Source organism: Lemur catta, chromosome 1 (genome assembly GCF_020740605.2).
Source record: "Lemur catta isolate mLemCat1 chromosome 1, mLemCat1.pri, whole genome shotgun sequence".
In the NCBI taxonomy this organism is placed as follows: domain Eukaryota; kingdom Metazoa; phylum Chordata; class Mammalia; order Primates; family Lemuridae; genus Lemur; species Lemur catta.
The window spans coordinates 135,404,539-135,412,794 of record NC_059128.1 but is presented as its reverse complement, the minus strand read 5'-3'; the positions used below and the strand labels follow the sequence as shown (position 1 = coordinate 135,412,794).

Below are 8,256 nucleotides of genomic sequence, written 5' to 3'. Positions count from 1 at the left end.
TAAAAAGTGCATTAACTACAAATCAGAGGAGCAGATTCTACCTGTTGTTCCAACACTAACTGAGAGGAGGCCACAAATTCTCTGCATCTCAATTTCCCCACTATAAAATGAGAGTGACAATTTCTACCTTCTAACATACTTCCCAGCAATCTCGGAAAGGCAAATGATTTGGGCTTAATAAAATGAACTTTGGAAACTGGAATATCTGAGGAAAAGAAAATGGAGGTGCTCTGAGTCAACTCCAGCAGGCCAGAAAAGTACATTATTCCATTAAATGAGATCTTCAATTTCAAAAACAAAATTACTGTTGCAAACCAGAGATGGTCTCAGAAAGTTGATAGTGGTAATGCCAATTAATAAAACTGAAAGCACAACATGAATAATTTACCCCTCTAAAAAAACTTGCCTGTAAGCATCACATACAGTCAAGCATCAATTCCACCCCAGGGTTCTCCAACTTCCCTTGTGTTCAATAGTCAGCACTCTTGTCCACAGTAGTCTACCGGAATGTATTACCAGTGAATTTGCATACATTTGCATTATCAAGAATACAAAATGGTACCATTATTATGTAAGCAGCCTCAGTTTAAACAGGCTGTCAGTCAACTGCCTCCAGGCTTGGCGGCATCCAGTTTGTTGGCAGATAGAACATTCCAACCTGCTTTTTCCTGTCATGTAATTTGACAAACATTATCATAAGCCAGGTGCCATTTTGAGCTGTCACCTCGTTGCGGGCATCTGCCTTACCCATCAAGTGGATAAGCACCCATTAAGAAATGGGAACATTATTTCAGCAGCTACATAACCAAGCTAAATGAATATATGAATTCAGTTTCAATTCAACTTTCCATTTCTTTTTCCAGCTGCTAATAGATGGAGTCAGTAATGTGTTATGAATGGATGATGTGTGAGGTTATGTCTTAATAAAAAACACATGTCCATGCAGATTTTTATAGCCAACAATTATGAGAACTCTGACAATTTAAAAACATACACAACACATCCAAAAACAACAAAAAACACTATTGTGTTTTATAATTTCCAGAGACTGATTATAAACATAAAAAGCTTTGTTTTTTTTTTTTAAACGAGATTTTTAAAATGCATTTACAATCAGAGCCAAATACACTTAAGAGAGTCACAGGATGTGTCCCCTAATTACCTGGTATGACACAATTTCAGCACCTGACATGACCTCATCTTTCTTAAGTGCCCAAGCCAGGACATTGTCCAGGAGAAGGGATAGAGAGGGTTTCATGTAAATACTTTACTGTATTTCAAAACAAATGGGAATGAGAACAATATCTATAAATGTGAATTTATTGAGTTTTTAAAAGAAGAAGAACTTTAGGATTGTAATCTACCCAGTCACTTCCTTCTTTAAAAAAAAAAAAAGTGTTATCCAAACTTCAGGAGCTCATGCCCAGGTGCACACTGGCCCTGAAACGAAACTCTTGGGAAAGGCTGAGACAGTGAAATCCATGATGTGGGGAGAACAGCCAAGGTGGAGCTATTCCTGTCAAAGCAGAAGCCAAGTGTCATTTCTTAGGCGACTCGGCTGGATCCGGCCAGCACTCACAAACGGAGCATTATGCAAAGCAGGCACAAGATGGACAGTTTGGCAGATATTCCAACCGCTCCGATTCTGCAGGTCCCAGCCAACTCATCTGCTGAGGAAAAATTGTGTTAATTAATAGGAAATGTGTGTGAAGAAAATGAATATCTCACAGCACATGCAACGCTCTGCTCCAAAGCCAGCGGATGTGGGTCTCCTGTAGGGCTGGGGGCAGACACAGAATTGTGCATGAAGTCCTACCCTTTGCCTTCCGATTGGTCCTGACCTCCTTGCCGCCCCCACCCTTGTGTTGGCCAGTGACCCTTGAGTGACCATTCCTTCACTGCCTCTGTCTGTAAAAGTTTACTGTGTATCTAAAATGTTCTATGTTTCATGTTCCAGGCCTGGTCCTAGGCCCTTGGGGAAGTAGAAACGACTCCAGGACCCCGTTCTTGTCCTCAGGAAGTCACCATCCATCACAGCTTAGCAGGAGAGACCACTCTGCCTGTGGGTAATTAGGAAAATGAGGCATGCTCTGATAGCAGCAGGAAGGCTGTAGAGACTTCTTGGAGACAAGGCTCTGTCTACACTGCCTTCTCTGAAACCTGGCCATTCCCCACAACCCCTGGTGGAGGGACAAGGCCTCCCCTGACCACAGCTGTTGAGATCCAAGCTGGATACGTGACCCAAGATGGGCGGGCAAAGAGATTTTTTGTCTCAGGAATTAGAATCGTAACCCAGAGATCGTCCCAGGTACTGGAGCTGAGACATCCAAGAGAGCCAGGGCTGGATCGGCCAATAAATCTTCATTAGCAGGCGGCGAATGGCTGGCTGTGGAAAAAGGGCAGAAAGAAGCAGCTACCTAGAGGTATGAGATCACATCAGTGTCCCCGCAGGGACGGGGGAGCAGCTTCAGGCTCTGACTTGCCAGCACCTGTTCAGCCCTGGTAGGACCCGGCTGTACCCCCTGTGACCTGGGGTGGCTCACCAAGCCGGCGCTGACAGTGCCAGGGGAATGGGGAGGAGAGGGCTGATCCCATGAGTGGATTTGCAGAACCCAGGGGGGGAGCACCGATCTGGCAGCCCTTGCAGTTTAGTTCCCTTCATCACAACAGACAGTCCTGCAGGTGCTGCCACATGGGCCTGCTGGCATTTCCTGCCTGGGGCAGTGAGGTCCTCTCTGCCGCCCAGCCTAGAGGGCACAGTGTGTGGCTGAGGAACATTGTTTTTAATCCTTGGTATAAGACACAGCCCCTGTGACCTTGGCCTCATTCCTTCCAGCTTTCCAACTACTGCCACTTCTATATTGCCAAAAAGAGCTCTGGAAATGTCAGCCGGTAGAGGCTTCCCAGGCAGTGAATCAGCACACTGTGATCAGTCCTCGGTGAATTCTAAGAACCTGTTCCTTCCAGCACTCGATGACACCCCTTCATGTGATGCTTCCTGGTGAGGGGCGAGGGCTCTGAAGCTGCTTTTTAATCTTGAGCTGTTTTTTCATTTATCATAGATAGTTCCATGTCTTGCTTTCCCAGTTCTGAACTCCTTGAGACCAAGGGTCGTGCATTGTTCATTTTAAAGACTTGGTATGCGATCACAATAATTCGAGAATAAGCCCTTCACGAACAAATGACAACCCAGTGCCCTTCAGGCCCGCCAGCTGCTCAGCTGTCAGCAGGCCTGGAGAGGAAGATCTGTGCACCTAAGCTGGGCCATGCTTTTGCTCAGAGCCCTCCTCACCTCCACCCCAGGGCAGGACTGAACTTCAAGGGCAGATTCTCAGCACGGAGAGAGAACCTGCAGATGAAAAAGACCAATCTCTGTTTTAGAAGAGGAAACCAGGACCCAACGAAGTTAGCTTTCCCCCGTCACAGAGCTAGCGAGTGGCATTACCCAGCTCTGTGGCATTCCTCAAGCAAGTGGCTCCCTTGGGCTTTAGGACGAGGAGGTGGAAGCAAAGCCTGCTCTTACCCTTTCTCTGCTTCTCTTTTCCAACTCCTGGAGCTGTGGGGAGCCAGCCTTCGGCTCCGTTTCCTGCCCCTGCTTCCAGATGCTTAATTAACCATGCTCCTGGGCGGAGTCCAGCTCAGCGCTGACCTGAAATGACTGGACACAGGGCTTCTCTAGACTTTTCTAATTTAAACCCCTTTCCTCTGCAAAGAAAACAGCTCCCGGATGCATAAAACAGGGAGAACTCGCGGCATGCCGCTCCCAGCCTCCCCCGTGGGAGCTCCCTCTGGCCCCCGCCACAGCCTTTGCACACGGCAGCTCACAAACCAGCTCGGGTGTCCCAGAACCGGTCGCTCTACCCGAGTCCAACCTCAGCCAGGGCGCATTATGCAAAGCAGGCGCAAGATAGACAGTTTGGCGGGAGTTCAATTACCCCGGATCGTGGAAACTCTTACCCACGTCTAGGCAGAGAGGAAGTGAGTGGTGTGCTAATTAATAGGGAAGTCATGCGAAGGAGGTTCATGCCGCGTTTCCTATCAAAGCCCCTCAGGAAGCAGGACTCCGAAGGAAGTCACCGCATCAGACAGATGCAGGTGTTTGTTAAGGAAGAAGTGGTCCTGCCTTTGCTCTGGGGACTCCTGTAATCTCCCCGTCCCTCATCCCCCCGCTGGTGAGCCGCTGTCCTCTGCGCCGCGGCGGGGACGAGCCTTCGCAGAGTGCCCGGCGCCCGCACGACCCACCTCTGCGGCGGCACAGCCAGAGGGCGCGGTGCCTGTGGCTCTGAGGTGGCGCTTGGCGGCGGCTGGGTGTCTCTCCCCGTCCGCCAGCCCCTCGCAGAGCTGTGGGCGCTCTGCGGTGACCCAGCCAGACTCCTAGTCTCACCGGCTGCTGCGCCTGTCTGCCGCCCCGCAGCGTGCGCTCCCGCGGGACACAACCCCGCCGCCCGCGTTGGCCCGGGTTATGAGACTATTAAACATTTTGGATAAATGCGTGGAAGAACGAATGACTAAACTCCCAGGATAGGCTCTTATCATCTCTTTCAGATTCAAGTGAAAATGATCAGTAGGGCCAAGTGACACACCACTCCAGGGTATGTGCATTCCAAAAGCCTTTCACCAAAATTGTGGAAATAATTAGACATTTCTAGGCACCAGGTAGTGGGAAGGGCCAGTTTAGGAACAATCCAGTGGCATAACAAGGGCAGAAGAGCAACTGCAGCCCTTAGGCCATTAGGGGGACGTTGTAGAGAATTTCAAAGCAAAGAGAAATCTTACCTGAACCAGTTCGCATTTTATTATCACCTTTGCCAGCAATTTTAAACAATGTCAGTGATAAAGTACCCCACCACCCTAAAAAATCTTTAGCTGATTTAAATTCTGAGCAATTGCTGCAGCTTATTGTTGAGTATTGGTAATATATGTAAGTGTCAAATGATCACATTTTTATAACTTATCCTTGAATACACACTGTATTCTGTAGGGAATTTAATTTGGAGAAATTCCAGTTAGACAATTGGTCCCCAACACAGACACATGCAGACAGAGCTACACATATTCCTCTGAAGAGTAAGTTTGTCCCAGTTCAGAATGTTTTGAGCTCACTTTGGGTGAAGTTCATGTCTGCAGTCCCTGTGGTTCTGCATGTCCTTGCATTTAAGCAGTAGATTCTAAGTAAATAATGATAGCACAATGATTGTAAAGACAAATTTGAGTTTCAATTCTGTCATTCGATGTGACCCTTGTAGAGTTTTTTGGTTTTATTTTTTATTATTTAATATGTAGATTTTACCTTTTTAAAATCAGTTTTTGGTTACTAATCAAAAGCAAGCTGGAGTAATTATTTAGATTTTAAAACAGTGGAGGAGAACTGTGAGGTGAAGTACTTTCTTTTGGTACGTACAAACTTTAGTTCACACATGAAGTATTTTACTGAATTTTAATAATATCCTTTAAACTTGAAATGTATTTATTTTGGTTCATAATTGTTTTGGAAGTAGAGAATGAATTCAGAAAAAAATAATATTAGTGGCATGATTTCATAGTTATCTAAATTATACTTTTTGCAGATCTTTTCATTTTATTAATATTCATTTAATAATTACTGGAAAATTATGTATACAAAATATTATTACAACAGACTATAACTAAAGGATTGAAGTTCAAACTGCTAGGTAGATATAAAGTCTGTTAAATAGCTATAGTTTTTTCCTTTTATGTAATACGATATTTATTCTAGGCTTTATGGCTTTATTTTTTTAAAAAAAATTATTGGCTTGAATATAGAACCAACGTTCAAGAAAAGAAAAACTTTACTGTTTCTTTTCTGGTCATTATTATTCTTCTTTTAATTTTATGATTCTTACTGAAAATAGTTTTGTTGTATACAGGAGATGGTTGTTAAAATATGATCTGCTCCAAATGTCAAATATGGCTGTAATGACAATGGCAAATGCAGGGCACTAATTTTGTACCATGTGAGCAATGCCCCTACTCCAGACCACCTCTGCCCCTACTGGTCACTCTCTACCTCGTTTTACTTTCCACATAGCACATCTCACTGTCTGAAATTCTCTCTCCTGCCTCTCCCCCTCTTCTTCCTTCTTCCTTTCTCTCTCTCTTTTCTCCAACTAAAATATGAGTTCCAGAGAACAGAGACTGAGCTCATCTTTGTTTGTACTGTCCATAGAAGGTGCTTAAAGAACATTTGTTGGATTAATTAGTTAAACAACCTACACCTAAGGGAAATTTCTATTCCAATCTGAAAATGGTGACCCTCTCTATGGTACTTGGAGCCAGGGTGGGTTGACTTTGCCCTGCAGGCTGGCAAACCTCCACACAGCCCTGTCCTTTAATTAAGTTGCTATTTTTTGCTTAGTGGTGCTATGATGGCTCCAGTCAAGTTGCTAAGGGCAACATACCTTTGCTTTTCCATCATATTCTATTCCTCTCTCTCTCAAAAAAAAAAAAAAAAGTACAAAATGAATTTTTAAAAGCTTCAGGTGTGAAAAGTCCTCAAAGGAAGAAAAATGCCCCCAAACTCTACATTTACATAATTCAGTCATAATTAAAAAGATCTTACCCCAACAATTTAAATGATTTTTTCAGCTAACACATTAGCAGGTTTTAAAGGTATTGCTCCTTAGTCATTTTTACATTTTATTATAGGGTTCTTAAAAAGAAAAAAAAAAGGTGGAAAAATCTTCAAGACATGAAGACATGAAAAAGAGAGAATTCCAAGGATTTGTTCGCAATCCAGGGTATTTGGGGCAATAGGATGGACCACAGGTAGCTTATCCCAGCGCATATGTTATTGTGTTTATTCTTAAGGTGGGGCTGGCCGTGAGACACGTGGTTTGACAGTCACCAATTATTTCCTCTCCTATCCCCACAATCAATCAATCTCCAGTTCTTACAGATAATAACTATAAACTATTTCTCAAATCTAACCCTCCCTATCCATTTATTAACTACCTCCGTTATTGTCCCCAGGCCCCCAACCCATTTTACCCAAGGCCAACAACCTGACCATGCTGCTCACTGTATACAGCACTTCAATAACTCCTCTTGGCCTAGAGAGGGAAGTCCAAGCTCCCTAATGAGCCATAAGAGTGTGAACTAAAATAAAAATCTTAAGCCTCCCAGTTGACTGAAAGGATACCCTCTTGGGCAAGGAGACCCCAGAAAAACCCTAAAGCTGAGTTGCTGGCCATGAGAAGGGAGGTCGGACACCCCTTGTCATGCTCCCCTCCCTTTTTGGAGATATTTGTAACAATAAGGTACTAAATCATTAACAGGCCTAAAGCTATACAAGACAAAGCTTAAATCACTTCTAGGTACCATCAATTTACTTAGCAGATCACTTGAGTTTCCGTAAATGTCTGGTGGCTTGTCTCCGATTAACAGACATCCTTATCTTAAATTAAAACAGTCCAAGCCTTTAGACAAAGTTTCATTTCTTTAACCAATTACAAATCAAAGAATCTTTAAACTTACCTATAACCTGTAAGCCTCCCCTCCCTCTTGAGATGTCCTGCTTTTGGGGGCCAAACCAATATATGCCCTCCACGTATTGACTTACGATCTTACATGTAATTCTTGTCTCCGTGAACGTGTAAAACCAATCTGTAACCCAGCTACTGCAGGCACATTTTCTAAGGACTTCTTCAGGCCATGTGCTCCAGGCCGGTCACACACATTCAGCTCAGAATAAACTCCTTCAAATTATTTAACAGAGTCTGGGTTTCTTTCCATTAGCAAAAGACTCTCCTGGGTAGCACCACCATTTCTCATCCGTCATCTTCCACTTAATGATCTAATAAACCCAGCTCTTGTCCTTCTCCAGACACCCCATGTGGTATCTCAGTTCCTCACCTCTGTGTCCGTGCGTAGGTTTACCTTATGTCCATATTCTCATGCCCAACCTTCTGTTCTCTGGCTGATTCCTACTCACCTTTGAAGACTCAATGTAAGTGTCACTTCCTCCAAGAAGACCCCTCTGAAACACCCCTCCACTCTGTGAGAACTAGGTCCTTTCCTTTTATAGTCCCAAAGACCCCTCTATCACTCCGTACATGTTGTCAAATTGTAATTGTGGGCCCACAGATCCATCAACCCCGTTAGACTGTGGACTTCCCGATATCAGAGACTATATCTTGTCACCTTTATCTCAGCGCCTAGAATGGTGTCCGGCACATAGTTAGCATTTAACAAGTGCTTGTTGAATGAATGAATGAAGTGAATGAATATATGAGTGAT

At 44.2% G+C, this 8,256-nt stretch overlaps 1 long non-coding RNA gene across 2 annotated transcripts; it reads right to left on the bottom strand.

Annotated features, from left to right (window-relative positions):
- Positions 1-1,381: 1,381 nt before the first annotated feature.
- Positions 1,382-3,838, bottom strand: LOC123626183. 2 transcript variants are annotated; one of them, XR_006730768.1, is made up of 3 exons: positions 3,524-3,838; positions 3,293-3,349; positions 1,382-1,670 (listed from the first exon to the last, which is right to left on the bottom strand). It is a non-coding gene; the product is annotated as an uncharacterized LOC123626183 (long non-coding RNA). The 2 variants fall into 2 exon arrangements; XR_006730769.1 differs by having other exon boundaries at positions 1,382-1,667.
- Between the last annotated feature and the right edge of the window lie 4,418 nt (positions 3,839-8,256).